General features: G+C 45.2%; 1 non-coding gene and 1 pseudogene across 2 annotated transcripts; both read right to left on the reverse strand.

Moving 5' to 3' along the window:
• Positions 1–8669: 8669 nt before the first annotated feature.
• On the reverse strand, positions 8670–10395 carry LOC118965036 (glutamine-dependent NAD(+) synthetase-like; annotated as a pseudogene). Its single transcript, XR_016496972.1, has 5 exons — positions 10330–10395; positions 9993–10036; positions 9785–9852; positions 9414–9583; positions 8670–9278 (listed from the first exon to the last, which is right to left on the reverse strand). The product of XR_016496972.1 is annotated as a glutamine-dependent NAD(+) synthetase-like (transcript).
• Positions 10396–10424: 29 nt separating this feature from the next.
• LOC110526231 (uncharacterized) lies at positions 10425–17162 on the reverse strand. The gene is made up of 4 exons (XR_016496776.1): positions 14941–17162; positions 14187–14238; positions 10942–12318; positions 10425–10634 (listed from the first exon to the last, which is right to left on the reverse strand). It is a non-coding gene; the product is annotated as an uncharacterized LOC110526231 (transcript).
• Between the last annotated feature and the right edge of the window lie 485 nt (positions 17163–17647).

Genomic DNA, 17647 nt, shown 5'->3' on the forward strand with positions numbered 1-17647 from the left:
CTGTCAATGAAGCATGATTTGTGCCGTGCTCAAAACAACTGTTAGCTCAGAAAGGCAAAATCGGACTTTAGTGAGTTCAAGACAACTGGGAACCCGGGAAAACGACTGGGAAAGTGTGTTTTGAACTTTCATTCAACTCGGAATTGTAAATCGGGAAATCTGGATTTTTTCTAGAGCTACAACCTGAAGATCACTGACGTCATCATGATTCAACCTTATTTTTTTCAAAGTTCCCAGGTGTCTTGAAAGCACCATAAATCCAGAGAATGCCAGCATTTGATTACAAAATTTGCCCACAAAAGGACCGCCGCACCACCTTCCTGTTTAAGTGAGCACAGCACAACCAGGTGAGTCCAAAAATGTATTGTATGCTGCTGCTTAAATTATGTAATATGTCAGGGAGATATGTATACTGTGGCTAAGAAAGTAATACTAAGTGTATGTTGTGTAGTAAGCTGTTCGTAGCACATGTGCCTAACCCTAATAATTTGGTATATTTTCAACTCTTAATTTTGCCTAATTTTCTGGCTTGGTGGTGCACATGTAACCTATAACCTGTTTTTGAGAAATGTAATCATCTAATATTGTAAGAGCTTTCATTAATGGGGCATCAGGTAGCCTAGTGGTTAGAGCGTTGGACTAGTAACCGAAAGATTGCAAGATTGAATCCCCGAGCTGACAAGGTAAAAATCTGTCGTTCTGACCCTGTCCAAGGCAGTTAACCCACTTTTTTCCTAAGCTGTCTTTGAAAATAAGAATTTGTTCTTAACTGACTAGCCTAGTTAAATAAAAATGCTCTGCTTATATCCCCCCTTTATTTATTTTACGGTTCTGATTTGGTGTACAGGGAGAACACTATAAGAACGGCCCATGTTCTGAATTCTGTCGCTGTACATTTCAAAAGTGCTGAACAAATAGTTATGACTACATCCATCCTAGCTCGCTCATTAATGTCTTAATCAATATTATGGATTACCTCTTATCCGCTTGTCGTGCCCCACCAAGATTTACATGCTGTGGTAGTTGTGGTAGTCATTCCCAACCTCCATCTTGGACACCTGTGTATGAAATAACAATAACTTACCATGTTCAGTGGACTCAGTGGACGTTCACAATTCTTGTGAGATTAAATCAAATCCGCTAAAGCCGTTGAGGGAACAAGCAAATGTGAAAGATCCACAGTAAAATGTCATGTTGACTGTTGGATCCCCACCTGATTATCAATGGCTCTGTACTGCCAGGACCAGCGAGTGTTGTAGAGCTGTTACGGTGCGTGAATGAGGACCCAAAAGCGAATTAACGTAAACAGAGCTTCTTTAATAACAAAACATACGTAGGCTCAGATGGACCGGCAGATTCCGACAGGACAGGACAAGGTTGCAGCAAACATGACGATAGTCTGGTTCAGGCATGAAAAACACAAACAAGAATCCGACAAAGACAGAAACAAAAACAGAGAGAGATATAGAGGACTAATCAGAGGGAAAAAGGGAACAGGTGGGAAAAGGGGTGACGAGGTAGTTAGGAGGAGACAAGGAACAGCTGGGGGAAAGAGGGGGAGAAAAGGTAACCTAATAACGACCAGCAGAGGGAGACAGGGTGAAGGGAAAGGACAGAAACAAGACACAACATGACAATACATGACAGTACCCCCCCACTCACCGAGCGCCTCCTGGCGCACTCGAGGAGGAAACCTGGCGGCAACGGAGGAAATCATCGATCAGCGCACGGTCCAGCACGTCCCGAGAGGGAACCCAACTCCTCTCCTCAGGACCGTACCCCTCCCAATCTACTAGGTACTGATGACCACGGCCCCGAGGACGCATGTCCAAAATCCTACGGACCCTGTAGATGGGTGCGCCCTCGACAAGGATGGGGGGGGGGGGGGGGAGACGAGCGGGGGCGCGAAGAACGGGCTTGACACAGGAGACATGGAAGACCGGGTGGACGCGACGAAGATATCGCGGAAGAAGAAGTCGAACTGCGACAGGATTAATGATCTGGGAAATACGGAACGGACCAATAAACCGCGGGGTCAACTTGCGAGAAGCGGTCTTAAGGGGAAGGTTCTGAGTGGAGAGCCAAACTCTCTGACCGCGACAATATCTAGGACTCTTAGTTCTACGCTTATTAGCAGCCCTCACAGTCTGCGCCCTATAACGGCAAAGTGCAGACCTGACCCTCTTCCAGGTGCGCTCGCAACGTTGGACAAAAGCCTGAGCGGAGGGGACGCTGGACTCGGCGAACTGAGATGAGAACAGCGGAGGCTGGTACCCGAGGCTACTCTGAAAAGGAGATAGCCCGGTCGCAGACGAAGGAAGCGAGTTGTGGGCGTATTCTGCCCAGGGGAGCTGTTCTGACCAAGACGCAGGGTTGCGAAAAGAAAGACTGCGTAAGATGCGACCAATAGTCTGATTGGCCCGTTCTGCTTGACCGTTAGACTGGGGGTGAAAGCCGGAAGAGAGACTGACGGAAGCCCCAATCAAACGGCAAAACTCCCTCCAAAATTGAGACGTGAATTGCGGACCTCTGTCCGAAACGACGTCTGACGGAAGGCCATGAATTCTGAAAACATTCTCGATGATGATTTGTGCCGTCTCTTTAGCAGAAGGAAGCTTAGCAAGGGGAATAAAATGAGCCGCCTTAGAGAACCTGTCGACAACCGTAAGAATAACAGTCTTCCCCGCTGACGAAGGCAGTCCGGTGACAAAATCTAAGGCGATGTGAGACCACGGTCGAGAGGGAATGGGAAGCGGCCTGAGACGGCCGGCAGGAGGGGAGTTACCGGACTTAGTCTGCGCGCAGACCGAACAAGCAGCCACGAAGCGACGCGTGTCATGCTCCCGGGTGGGCCACCAAAAACGCTGGCGAATGGAAGCAAGCGTACCCCGAACGCCAGGGTGGCCGGCTAACTTGGCAGAGTGAGCCCACTGAAGAACGGCCAGACGAGTAGGAACGGGAACGAAAAGAAGGTTCCTAGGACAAGCGCGCGGCGACGGAGTTTGAGTGAGTGCTTGCTTTACCTGCCTCTCAATTCCCCAGACAGTCAACCCGACAACACGCCCCTCAGGGAGAATCCCCTCGGGGTCAGTGGAGGCTACTGAAGAACTGAAGAGACGAGATAAAGCATCAGGCTTGGTGTTCTTAGAGCCCGGACGATAAGAAATCACGAACTCGAAACGAGCGAAAAACAGTGCCCAGCGCGCCTGACGCGCATTAAGTCGTTTGGCAGAACGGATGTACTCAAGGTTCCTATGGTCAGTCCAAACGACAAAAGGAACGGTCGCCCCCTCCAACCACTGTCGCCATTCGCCTAGGGCTAAGCGGATGGCGAGCAGTTCGCGGTTTCCCACATCATAGTTACGTTCCGACGGCGACAGGCGATGAGAAAAATACGCGCAAGGGTGGACCTTGTCGTCAGAGAGGGAGCGCTGAGAAAAAATGGCTCCCACGCCCACCTCTGACGCGTCAACCTCGATCACGAACTGTCTAGAGACGTCAGGTGTAACAAGGATAGGAGCGGATGTAAAACGATTCTTGAGGAGATCAAAAGCTCCCTGGGCGGAAACGGACCACTTAAAGCACGTCTTGACAGAAGTAAGGGCTGTGAGAGGAGCTGCCACCTGACCGAAATTACGGATGAAACGACGATAGAAGTTCGCGAAGCCGAGAAAGCGCTGCAGCTCGACGCGTGACTTAGGGACGGGCCAATCAATGACAGCCTGGACCTTAGCGGGATCCATCTTAATGCCTTCAGCGGAAATAACAGAACCGAGAAATGTGACGGAGGAGGCATGAAAAGTGCACTTCTCAGCCTTCACAAAAAGACAATTCTCTAAAAGGCGCTGGAGGACACGTCGAACGTGCTGAACATGAATCTGGAGTGACGGTGAAAAAATCTGGATATCGTCAAGGTAAACGAAAACAAAGATGTTCAGCATGTCTCTCAGGACATCATTGACTAATGCCTGAAAGACAGCTGGAGCGTTAGCGAGGCCGAAAGGAAGAACCCGGTATTCAAAGTGCCCTAACGGAGTGTTAAACGCCGTCTTCCACTCGTCCCCCTCCCTGATGCGCACGAGATGGTAAGCGTTACGAAGGTCCAACTTAGTGAAAAACCTGGCTCCCTGCAGGATCTCGAAGGCTGAAGACATAAGAGGAAGCGGATAACGATTCTTCACTGTTATGTCATTCAGCCCTCGATAATCTATGCAGGGGCGCAGGGACCCGTCCTTCTTCTTAACAAAAAAAAACCCCGCTCCGGCGGGAGAGGAGGAGGGGACTATGGTACCGGCGGCAAGAGCTACAGACAAATAATCTTCGAGAGCCTTACGTTCGGGAGCCGACAGAGAGTATAGTCTACCCCGGGGGGGAGTGGTTCCCGGAAGGAGATCAATACTACAATCATACGACCGGTGTGGAGGAAGAGAGGTGGCCCTGGACCGACTGAACACCGTGCGCAGATCGTGATATTCCTCCGGCACCCCTGTCAAATCACCAGGCTCCTCCTGTGAAGAAGAGACAGAGGAAACAGGAGGGATAGCAGACATTAAACATTTCACATGACAAGAGACGTTCCAGGAGAGGATAGAATTACTAGACCAATTAATAGAAGGATTATGACAAACTAGCCAGGGATGGCCCAAAACAACAGGTGTAAAAGGTGAACGAAAAATTAAAAAAGAAATGGTTTCGCTATGATTACCAGAGACAGTGAGGGTTAAAGGTAGCGTCTCACGCTGAATCCTGGGGAGAGGACTACCATCCAAGGCGAACAAGGCCGTGGGCTCCCTTAACTGTCTGAGAGGAATGTCATGTTCCCGAGCCCAGGTCTCGTCCATAAAACAGCCCTCCGCCCCAGAGTCTATTAAGGCACTGCAGGAAGCTGACGAACCGGTCCAGCGTAGATGGACCGACAAGGTAGTGCAGGATCTTGAAGGAGAGACAGGAGTAGTAGCGCTCACCAGTAGCCCTCCGCTTACTGATGAGCTCTGGCTTTTACTGGACATGAAGTGACAAAATGACCAGCGGAACCGCAATAGAGACAGAGGCGGTTGGTGATTCTCCGTTCCCTCTCTTTAGTCGAGATGCGGATACCTCCCAGCTGCATAGGCTCAGCACCCGAGCCGGCAGAGGAAGATGGTAGTGATGCGGAGAGGGGGGCAACGGAGAACGCGAGCTCCTTTCCACGAGCTCGGTGACGAAGATCAACCCGTCGCTCAATGCGAATAGCGAGTTCAATCAAGGAATCCACGCTGGAAGGAACCTCCCGGGAGAGAATCTCATCCTTTACCTCTGCGCGGAGACCCTCCAGAAAACGAGCGAGCAAAGCCGGCTCGTTCCAGCCACTGGAGGCAGCAAGAGTGCGAAACTCAATAGAGTAGTCTGTTATGGATCGATTACCTTGACATAGGGAAGACAGGGCCCTGGAAGCCTCCTCCCCAAAAACAGATCGATCAAAAACCCGTATCATCTCCTCCTTAAAGTCCTGATACTGGTTAGTACACTCAGCCCTTGCCTCCCAGATTGCCGTGCCCCACTCACGAGCCCGTCCAGTAAGGAGAGATATGACGTAGGCGATACGAGCAGTGCTCCTGGAGTAAGTGTTGGGCTGGAGAGAAAACACAATATCACACTGGGTGAGGAACGAGCGGCATTCAGTGGGCTCCCCAGAGTAACACGGCGGGTTATTGATTCTGGGCTCCGGAGATTCGAAAGCCCTGGAAGTGGCCGGTGGATCGAGGCGGAGATGGTGAACCTGTTCTGTGAGGTTGGAGACTTGGGTGGCCAGGGTCTCAACGGCATGTCGAGCAGCAGACAATTCCTGCTCGTGTCTGCCTAGCATCGCTCCCTGGATCTCGACGGCTGAGTGGAGAGGATCCAATGTCGCTGGGTCCATTCTTGGTCGGATTCTTCTGTTACGGTGCGTGAATGAGGACCCAAAAGCGAATTAACGTAAACAGAGCTTCTTTAATAACAAAACATACGTAGGCTCAGATGGACCGGCAGATTCCGACAGGACAGGACAAGGTTGCAGCAAACATGACGATAGTCTGGTTCAGGCATGAAAAACACAAACAAGAATCCGACAAAGACAGAAACAAAAACAGAGAGAGATATAGAGGACTAATCAGAGGGAAAAAGGGAACAGGTGGGAAAAGGGGTGACGAGGTAGTTAGGAGGAGACAAGGAACAGCTGGGGGAAAGAGGGGGAGAAAAGGTAACCTAATAACGACCAGCAGAGGGAGACAGGGTGAAGGGAAAGGACAGAAACAAGACACAACATGACAATACATGACAAGAGCAATGGCCTGAGGTCAAAGCGGGTGTCATCGGGGCCATCCATAGCTCTCAGTGTGGTAGGATGGTGTCACAGTTGTCATTTTGTGTCTGTTCACAGAATACATCTGGAAGAAGTGTTTCACTTTGACTGCCCCCTGAAATTTCAATGGTCAGAAGAAGTGTTATTCTCAATCATACAAATAGATATCATACACTGAGTGCACAAAACATTATGAACACCTCCTCTTTCCATGACATAGACTAACCAGGGGAATCTTGGTGAAAGCTATGATCCCTTATTGATGTCACTTGTTAAATGCACTTCAATCGGTGTAATAAAGGAGAGGACACAGGTTAAAGAACAACCTTTAATCCTTAAGACAATTGAGACATGAATTGTGTATGTGTCCCATTCATAGGGTGAATGGGCAAGACAAAAGATTTAAATGCCTTTGAACGGGGTATGGGAGTAGGTGCCATGTGCACTGGGTTGTGTCAAGAACTGCAACGCTGCTGGGTTTTTCACGCTCAACAGTTTCCCGTGTGTGTCAAGAACGGTCCACCACCCAAAAGGACATCCAGCCAACTTGACACAACTGTGGGAAGAATTGGAGTCAACATGGGCCAGCATCCCTGTGGAACGATTTTGACACCTTGTAGAATCCATGCAACTCAATATTAGGAAGGTGTTCTTAATGTTTGCTACACTCAGTGTGTACATGACTTTGTGTGAAACATAACACTCTATCATTGAGAGTTTTCCTCGTTTTTTACAGAGAGGACCTCCCTCCACGTGTGGATGAGTTTGCAGGACATGCTGTACGGGCCGCACTTGGAGATCTTCCTGATCCGGCCAATCACAGACAGCTCTGAGTATGTCATCCCTATATCAGGATGACGAGAGGGGGACACAGAGAGAGCAAGAGAGAGGACGACAGCAAGGGATAAGGAAGAGGTCAGATTACACCATAACAGAACAAGCTATGTGCACAGATGACATCCCCGAAGAGACATCCATCTTCCAAGCTTGTGAGGTGGTATATATAGACAGCAGTCACGGACAAGGGAAAGTTGAGCCACACAGTCAACACAGCCACAGAGGAAAAGCATGGCAGGACAATAACAACAGTAGTCAAGCTGAATAGAGCTGAGGGTTTTTTATTTACGGTATATGGTATGACTTTAACTCCTAAGTCTTAAATGTCAACTTTTCTTAATACGTATAAAGAAAGGTCAATCCCAGCAGTGTGTGTTGTACAGTATGTGAGAAGAAAAAAAGGGAAAAAAGAATAATAAGTTTTCACTTCATATGTGGTTGGCCCACACCCACAACGATCAACATAGTCAGAGGGCCCAAGCCCACATCTGGCTCCACTAGTGGTGACTTGTTACCTCATCAGTCTGCGACACCTGGCCGTCTGTCAGGGGCTCCAGCTCTGCAGTGGGAGGTGCAGCCATGATACTACAGAGGACATAAAGACAGTTGCCAACACGGTGAGTCTCCTGACATTATACTGACTGTTTTGTATTGTCCCAGAGAAGAATATGGATTTGCAGAACAGCATGCTTCACCTTCTGAGGGCGGTGAGCTGGAACTTTTCGACACAGTACTGCAGGAAGCTTGTCAGGTCTGCCTTACTGAGCAGTCATACTTACTTAGTGAAGTAGCCAGCTAGGCTGCAGAATAGAGGGGTATTGAGGTGAAGGTCAACTAGAGAGAGGGGTCCATACTATTTTTGTTATTTTATGTTGGACTGAAGCAGACAACACAGAGTTTTTTTATTTTATGTGAGACAGAAAATTCTAAATATATTTAAAAAAAAACATTGACATTTTCTAGTACTGTCACGCCCTGACCATAGAGAGCTGTTTATTCTCTATGTTGGTTGGGGCGTGATAGTGACTAGGGTGGGTCATCTAGGTGATTAATGGTTTATGTTGGCCTGGTATGGTTCCCAATCAGAAACAGCTGTTGATCATTGTCTCTGATTGGGGATCATATTTAGGTAGCCATTTCCCCATTGTGATTTGTGGGATCTTGACTATGTATAGTTGCCTAGTAACACTGTTAGCATCATGTTTCTGTTGTGCTTTATTGTTTTGTTTGGTGAATTTTGATTTATTAAAATATGTGGAACTCTATGCATGCTGTGCCTTGATCTACTCCTTTCAAAGAGTACTCTCATCCACATTGGCTGAACCAAAAGGTTGCTGGATCAAACCCCTGAGCTGACAAGGTAAAAATCTGCTCCTGTTTCCTCATACTGTTCAACTGAAGCCTCTCATCCACATTGGGTGAGCCAAGGACTAGAAGGCCACCAGGTTTCCCCTCAGCCCACTGAGCAAAGAGGTAGGCCAGAATCATCCTGATACAGGCCTGGGTGGGACAGGCCTGCTGGGGAACAGTGGGCTGAGGGGAAACATGGTGGCCTTCTAGTCCTTGGCTCACCCAATGTGGATGAGAGGTTTCAGTTGAACAGTATGAGGAAACAGGAGCAGATTTTTACCTTGTCAGCTCAGGGGTTTGATCCAGCAACCTTTTGGTTACTGGCCCAACGCTCTAACCACTAGGCTACCTGCCGCCTCAAAACAGTAAAGGATCATCAAATTCACACACCACACAATTGTTTCCTCAGCTCAGACTGTTCAACGGAAACATGATGGTGTGAGGATTGTGGTGAGCATGTGTGAATATGCAAGTAAATGGCGCAATAAAAGAGAAGTGCAAGCGAGGGCAAAAGCCCTGCTCATCTTTTGTTTTTTCACTTTGCAAAAAATGGGTCTCTGCTTTGTTGTAGTGTTTCAGGTATCACCTGAACAATGTATTGGAGTACTCCTGGACCCTTTACACTTAACCCACTCGCACATTCTGTAGGGCAAGGTTTTCTCTGGTGCTTCCACCATTAGCACGGAACTGGGGACACTTTCCCGTAACCATGGAGAAGATTCCCAGCATGCCTTTCACTGCCATGTCGATGTTGAGGTTCATGTGTGAACTGAATCAACAAGAAAAATACAAAGAAAAATAACTTTCGACGAAAAGCACAAGGTGAGATTTATAACAGATGCCACAGATGTTCTAATTTGTTATTCTGTAACTGCTCAACTATGATGGGGCCAGTGACGCTCACCTGCCAATCTGAGCAGCCAGCTCTTTGGCCCTGTTACGGGTTCCCACCGAGGAGTTCTCAATGGCCATGTAGCAGGTGGTGAAGATGCGTTCACACAGCTCCAGTGGATCCAGTGGGGTGTAGGACACATCACATCACTACCCGTTGAACATCCTCCGGCACCTGGGAGTCTGATACAGGGAGAGGGAGGGAAGGAAAGAAGTTGAAGCTGTAGCTGTCAGAAGCTGTAGTGACAAACTTTGAATGCAACGTCAAACTTTAGAATAGGAGCCATGTGTCCCTTGTGGGACACAACAAACCATTATGGGCCTGTACAGTATCCAGTCCAGTACACACTGCCATCTCTGACTGCCTGACAGACCAGCACACACATGGGGTAGACAAAGCAGGCTGTAGAGGAAGTGTCCACACCACCACTGAGGGGCAGAAGGAAACCAGCCTGGAGCAGGGAATAACAGGGGTGTTTATGGACAGATATACAGACAATATAAATATTCAGTACAAATATTCAATAATAAGCAAGTAAGCGTAAGCACATTTACACATCCTTCAAACCAAACATAGCACTACTCATCTGACCACTTCTCCTTAGGTATTCCCAAAGCCAACATGCTGGACCCAGGCTGAAGACACCAAAGACAAGAACACAGAGACACGCATGTGCATGTATTTGACATGGGTCAAATTGCAGGTTAGAATGAAGGCCTGTGCTTGTTTGTCACATGAATGGAAGGGTCTGTATGTGTACACTGTAAACTGTAAAGAGGTGGGCAGTCACATGATCTGGAAAGTAGCTTTAAATAAATCGTGTCTTTTTAGTTTTAACTTCTCTCAGACAGGGATTGGCTCCACCAAAGACAGGCAGCTCAGTTTCAGACACAAAGGGAGCAGTCAGGGTAAATGAATGTCACACTACATGCTTCGGAATCCTCTGTGTGGCGATATAGTAGCTGCTGTCTCTGTCTGTTTCCAATGATTCCATGGTGAAAAAGAAAATACAGGGAGACACAGTCAAAAATAGCTACTATTTATTTTGGGCAGCATTTTAGCCACACAACACTCTTGTGATCCCAGTCTTTGTCAGGGGGTGCCATGCCTAATCTCTTCCTCAGGGGTGTGGATCTGCCACTCAATGGGCTGGCGAGTGGGGAGGTAGACATCTTCACAATCAGACCAGGAGAAGTCCACTTTGACTCGATGACACGGCTTGTGCTCATACTCCTGGACACAGTGGAGGACATAACAGCAAACCATGTGACATTTCAAATGTAATGGGCATGCTATTTTGAGTCTGAGTCAATAACTGAAGGGAGAAGTTAAAGTGACTCTCGAGTGTGTACCCAGTGTAGGGAGGAAAGACGACACTGGACAGAGACAGAGCCTTGGGTTGGGGAGTTGAATGTTGAACAGGATTACCTCTGGCTTCCCTTGAGTGGCTAGTTTCACTAAGGGAGTAAGGCGTTTCTGAATCACACCTGCCATTTATGAGAAGTAAAAAGTGTTGTTTTGAAGAGAGATGTCAGCTCACCACGTGTGGGTGGCAATGCTCTCCTCTGTAGCTGCGGACATCCTCCAGACCCAGAGTGACACAACCTCCTGCAACACACACACACACACACAGGTTACACATTGTCCAAGAGTTCCCTTTGGCTAACCTTAACAATAACATTACACGACATGCTGACATGCCATGTAATCAAGCACAGCTCACAGCTGGTGTGTGAAGTGAGGGTGAAAGAATAGGCTGCAAGATATTCTTCTCACATTTGCTTTCCGTTATGTTTTGCCTGTCTTTACCAAGTCGTCCAGGGAGAACTTTCTTCCCTGGGCCACTATGTCCTCGTTGATGGCCACAATGGCACAAGCATCATAGTAGAGTCTGTCTCCATCACAACCCTTCTGATTGGCAAACACATAGACCCCCCCCCCCCCCACACACACACACTCTGTGCAAAACAACAACACACTTGTCCTTATTCCACTTGTAATATTAGAAACTGCCCAACTTCATTACTATGCAATAACAATGAACTCAAAATAACATGAGACAACAATGTTGTTATGTAGTAATTACAGTGTTATTACACACGTCTAGGATCAATGTGATGATAAGTGTTACCTAAACTCATACTAATCAAAATATACATGTAGGCAAAAAACTGTATGAAATGGAGCAGTGCTTTAATGACAAAACAGTACCCCTAAGTGGTTACTGGGCAGGCAACATGCAGTACCTCTACTCTCATTAAACATACTGTGTAACAGGGATACTCAACCCTTAGCCTACGTGGTCCGGAGCCCGCTGGTTTTCTGCTCGATCTCATAATTAATTGCACACACACCTGTTGTCCCAGGTCTAAACCGGTCCCTGATTAGAGGGGAACAATAAAGAAATACAGTGGAACCGGCTTCGAGGTCCAGAGTTGAGTTTGAGGGAGGTGTAACATGTGCATGTGTCCATCCGTCCGTTCATGTGTGTATGATCACCTTCGTGGTGGCTGATTTAACCAGGATGACTCTGTGGTCTGCCTTGCGTAGCTCGTGGTAGCTGGCTGAGGAGTTGGTGAAGATCTCCACACCGTCCAGACCCATGTCCACATGGGGGCTGCCAAGCACATGGCATTCCCACATACTTCATTACATACTGTAGCTTACTAGAAAAACTGTGTACTGTATATATTTATTCAAATAAGCAAGCTCTCTTTCAATCCATTACACAAATGACTGACGACACACAGTAGTACACAACTCATTACAGAAATTGAGTAAGGTTTGAAAAGAAAAGACCTTCGTTTGAGGCTCTTAATTGAATGTGCCTCCTAGGGTTCCACAGTTCAGCACAGACCTCACTCCCGATGCAGGTGTCTTTGGTTGAGAGGACGCAGTCAACAAAGGGGACAGTGTCCTTCAAGAGACAGAACAATGGAAATTAATTTCATTAACGATCCTATTAAATTGATGATACTATTGATTGCTGCACATACAGTATACAGTACCAGTCAAAACTTTGGACACACCTACTCATTCAAGGGTTTTTCTTTATTTTTACTATTTTCCACATTGTAGAATAATAGTGAAGACATCAAACTATTAAATAGCACATATGGAATCATATAGGAAACCAAAAAGTGTTAAACAAATATATTCTTCAAAGTAGCCACCCTTTGCCTTGATGACAGCTTTGCACACTCTTGGCATTCTCTCAACCAGCTTCATGAGGTAGTCATGTAATGCATTTCAATTAACAGGTGTGCCTTGTTAAATGTTAATTTGTGGAATTTCTTTCCGTTTGAATGCGTTTGAGCCAATCAGTTGTGTTGTGACAAGGTAGGGGTGGTATACAGAAGATAGCCTATTTGGTAAAATACCAAGTCTACATTATGGCAAGAACAGCTCAAATAAGCAAAGAGAACTGACAGTCCATCATTGTTTTAAGATATGAAGGTCAAGAACTTTTAAAGTTTCTTCAAGGGTAACCACAGAAACCTTCAAGCGCTATGATGAAACTGGCTCTCATGAGGACCGCCACAGGAAAGGAAGACCCAGAGTTACCTCTGCTGCAGAGGAAGTAGCCCAAGTAAATGCCTCACAGAGTTCAGCGTAGCCTAGTGGTTAGAGTGTTGGACTAGTGCAAGTTCAAACCCCCAAGCTGACAAGGTACAAATCTGTTGTTCTGCCCCTGAACAGGCAGTTCACTGTTCCTAGGCCATCATTGAAAATAAATTGTTCTTAACTGACTTGCCTGGTTAAAATAAGCAGACATCTCAACTGTTCATAGGAGACTGTGTGAATCAAGCCTTCGTGGTCAAATTGCTGCATAGAAACCACTACCAAAGGATACCAATAATAAGAAGAGACTTGCTTGGGCCAAGTTACACGAGCAATGGACATTAGACCGGTGGAAATCTTTGCTTTGATGAGTCTAATTTTGAGGTTTTTGGTTCCAACTGCAGTGTCTTTGTAAGAAGCGGAGTAGGAGAACAGATTATCTCTGTATGTGAAGTTCCCACAGTGAAGCACGGAAGAGAAGGTGTGATGGTGCTTCGCTGGTGACACTGTCTGTGATGTATTTAGAATTCAAGGCACACTTAACCAGCACGGCTACCACAGCATTCTGCAGTGATACGCCATCTCATCTGGTTTGCGCTTAGTCCCACTATCATTTGTTTTTCAACAGGACAATGACACAACACACCTCCAGGCTGTGTAAGGGCTATTTTACCAAGAAGGAGAGTGATGGAGTGCTGCATCAGATAACCTTGCCTCCACAATCACCCAACCTCAACCCAAGTGAGATGGTTTGGGATGAGTTGGACTGCAGAGTGAAGGAAAAGCAGCCAACAAGTGCTCAGCATTTTTGGGAACTCCTTCAAGACTGTTGGAAAAGCATTCCAGGTGAATCTGGTTGAGAGAATGCCAAGAGTGTGCAAAGCTGTTATCAAGTCAAATTGGTGACTACTTTGAAGAATCTCAAATATAAAATATATTTTAATTTGTTTAACACTTTTTGGGTTACTACATGATTCCATATGTGTTATTTCATAGTTTTGATGTCTTCACTATTATGCTACAAGGTAGAAAATAGTACAAATAAAGAAAAATCTTTGAATGAGTAGGTGTGTCCAAACTTTTGACTGGTACTGTATATTAATAGTACAGTTTCCCTTTATATGAAGAAACATGCAAATAATCCTCTTATCACTGATCCTTTTTAGTGCATACCAACACCCCGCCATTATTAGAGAGAGAGGTAGGGAGAGAGATTGATCCTACCTGTCCTGTCACATCCTGGATCATCCTGTGCAGGAAGTACTCCTCCACATGTCTGTGGCAAACAAGCACAATAATGCCATGTTCAAATCAAATCAAAGTTTATTTGTCGGGGACAGATATTTGCAGGTGTTATGGGGGGTGCAGCTAAATGCGTACATGTTATTATGAGTGATGTGAAATAAATGGATTATTGTCCTTTTCCACTTACCAAATCTGCTTTGACCTTAGATCAAAACATTAAAGACATGCTCTGGTACTTTGGTGAATACTAAGTATTTTTTAAACCTCCCGCTTTGGGCTGGATAGTGTCCATGTGTAGTTCATATATACATAATCTACGAGCAAAATTACTGTTTTCCCTAAATTAGCCACAAAATCCCTAGTTTGAAAGCAACTGTTTTTCTCGAAGCTGTGCTGTGCCATTTTCCCTAAATGTTCCCCTATGTGGCCCAGCCCCTTAGCAATTCGAGTTCTAGCCAATGAGCTTCTGCCCCTCGCCATTTGAGTGTCAACTATCAAGATGCACACACAGCAGAGCGAGAGAGAGCAATGACTTGGTGGACATATCTGAACATTTGCAACACAGTATGCAATTTTCTGAGAATACTTTTGGCTTATGAGCCCTACTTTCAGAACTACTGGCTAAAAAGTATACACAAGTACCGGAGAATCTTTAATTTCCCTGTTTATCAAAGCATTATCATTATGTTCAGAAGGTAGGCTTTCTTGTGCAGATTCTATGTTGATCACTAACCTGAGTTTATTCCATGGTGAAAACCAGCGGAACTCCCGGTTTCCAAGACTTATAATGAACATTAGCCACAGCAACATACACACTAAACAGCAACACAGACTGTTTAGTGGGGTGTGATAGTCCAGGAGGCAAAGAGAGCCACAACATAGCTGAAGTGCTTGTCAGATGATGTCCTGACAGGTGACCCTAGTAGCTTCCTGAGTACCTAGAAACAGTGCAGCAGGGTGTCTGACTCGTAGAAGTGGTCTGCACAGCCATACCCACTGATGACCAGGGACAGAAAGAGAGGAGGTTGAGGGAAAGTTCATGGAAATTCAGAGCAGGCATGGCCATTGTAAATGATTAGTTATTGGAGAAACAAGACCAAGATGAGACTCTGGACAAGGCGGATACGGTATATTAAAGGCCGTTTATTCAGACATGATGATATCTGGCAAACGTGCAGCACGGCTCCTATTCGTCCAACCCTTAGGGAGCTTTCGGAAAAAGAGGCCTACAACATATTTGGGCAGTTCATTTATACATTGAAATGACGTAGGTAGATTCTGGTAGTTCTGGCTCCTGGTTGGTTGTTCGTAGGTGATAGACAGTCCTCTCCAGCCTGGCGTCAGTATCCCATTGGTTCTCGACAGAGTTCTTTATCTTTGGAGCCCATCCCAAAGGGTTTTGAGCAGTGTATATTTATGGGTTGTCAGTGTGTTTTATCTTATTCCGCCACCCTGGTGGGGGTTTCCCGTGCAGTTAGTATATTGAGAAACAGAGAGAGAGGGAGGGTATAACACAGAGTACAAGCCAAAATTGCATGGCTAAGCCCAGGCAGACAACAGTCAGTGAATGCGTCATTACATGTTTTAATATGTTATTACAACACCATGTAGGATGCTTTTATATGCACAAGCACAGAGCTTTATAGGAGTCAAATAAACAAAGACATACATTTCTCTAATAAGCTAAATGTGTGCTGTAGGCTACTCACTGTATACAGTAATGTACTCAACAATTACTACAGTCACAACTTCGATGAAGGAGATGTACTTAATAAATACCATATTTTCAGTTCTGGTCCCAATCTGTATTTTTCCCCTGAGACTTGGCTATCGCGATACCTAGGCATGAGGATATATCATTATTAATGTTAATGGCATGACCAGAGTCCTGATTTGCAAGATGTGCACGCTATTCCAGCAGAGCAAGTAACCTAGTACAGTAGACTATAGGCTTATGAGTGGAATGTCTATAAATCATCATTTTTTTTAAACACCATATGACCTTTAAAACAGCCCTGTACATGAGCCCACTACAATTTAAGTTAAATGGACAATGCATCTTCAATTAATGGATTTTTTTATTCGGACTTCTTTGTATTCTCTCCAAGTTTCCGTCAAAATCTAGTGCCCGTTGTATCAATGAGCACGTAACTAATATAACCTTTCGTCCCATTATATATAATGGTGCAACAAAATATCCTTGTTGATGTTCAAACGTTGGAACCTTAGTCTAAATTCTCAAATTAGTTACTGTATCACTCGACACAATACTATCTGAGTTGCAACGTTGTTTCACTACAATCCGGGCACTCCAACCACAAATACAACAATGAGACAGATATTTCACCGGATGTATAAATGTGAAGCATCCGCATGGTTTTTCCACTCGCTCAAATAATGTACCAAATGTGGTAGTGAGAGGAAGCCGTGTTAACGGCAGTGGGAGAAGATGGAATGGAGTTGGATTTTGTGCCACATTCTGCTAATTTTCTCATCGATGAAACATTTGATCTCAATACAGTTTTCTGTTCCCAAAACTAGAACATGTTACGAACATAGTGGATTCAAAACATTGCTAGAACGCGAGACAAGTTTCAAAATATTGCTAGAACGCGACAAGTTTCAAAACATTGCTAGAACACAAGTTTCAAAACATTACTAGAACGCGAAAATAAGACCTTGCTAACTCGTGCTTGGCTCTGCCCACCTCGCTTGTTCTGGCCAGTTAGTTATACAAATCATTGCTACTACTGCCCCTCCTCTTCATATATCTTATTAAAGAGAAAGGTAACTCATTCACACAACCAGCTGCTGCGCCTCTGCTGTATATATTGTTTGAAAATATGCAGTGGTGTAAAGTACTTACGTAAAAATACTTTAAAGTACTACTTAAGTAGTTTTTTTGTGTATCTGTATTTACTTTAGTAATTATTTTTTGACAACTTTTACTTTTACTTCGTTACATTCCTGAAGATTACAATGTACTTTTTACTCCATACATTTTCCCTAACACCCAAAAGTACTCAATACATTTTGAATGCTTAGCAGGACAGGAAAATGATCAATTTCATGCACTTATCAAGAGAACTACTTCTGATTTGGCGGATCCACTAAACACATGCCTAATTTGTAAATGATGTGTTGGAGTGTGCCCCTGGCTGTCCGTACATTTTAAAAACAATAAAATGGTGCCGACTGCTTTGCTTAATATTAGGAATTTGAAGTGACATATACTTTTACTCTTGATACTTAAGTATATTTTAGCAATTACATTTAGTTTTTATACTTAAGTATATTTAGAACCAAATACTTTTAGACTTTTACTCAAGTAGTATTTTACTGTTTGACTTTATCTTTTACTTGAGTAGTTATCCGTTTAAGGTATCAATATTTTTACTCAAGTATCAGAATTGGGTACCTTTTCCACCACTCAAAATATG

The sequence above is a fragment of the Oncorhynchus mykiss genome, chromosome 6, assembly GCF_057628025.1.
Source record: "Oncorhynchus mykiss isolate SJ-2025 chromosome 6, ASM5762802v1, whole genome shotgun sequence".
In the NCBI taxonomy this organism is placed as follows: Eukaryota; Metazoa; Chordata; class Actinopteri; order Salmoniformes; family Salmonidae; genus Oncorhynchus; species Oncorhynchus mykiss.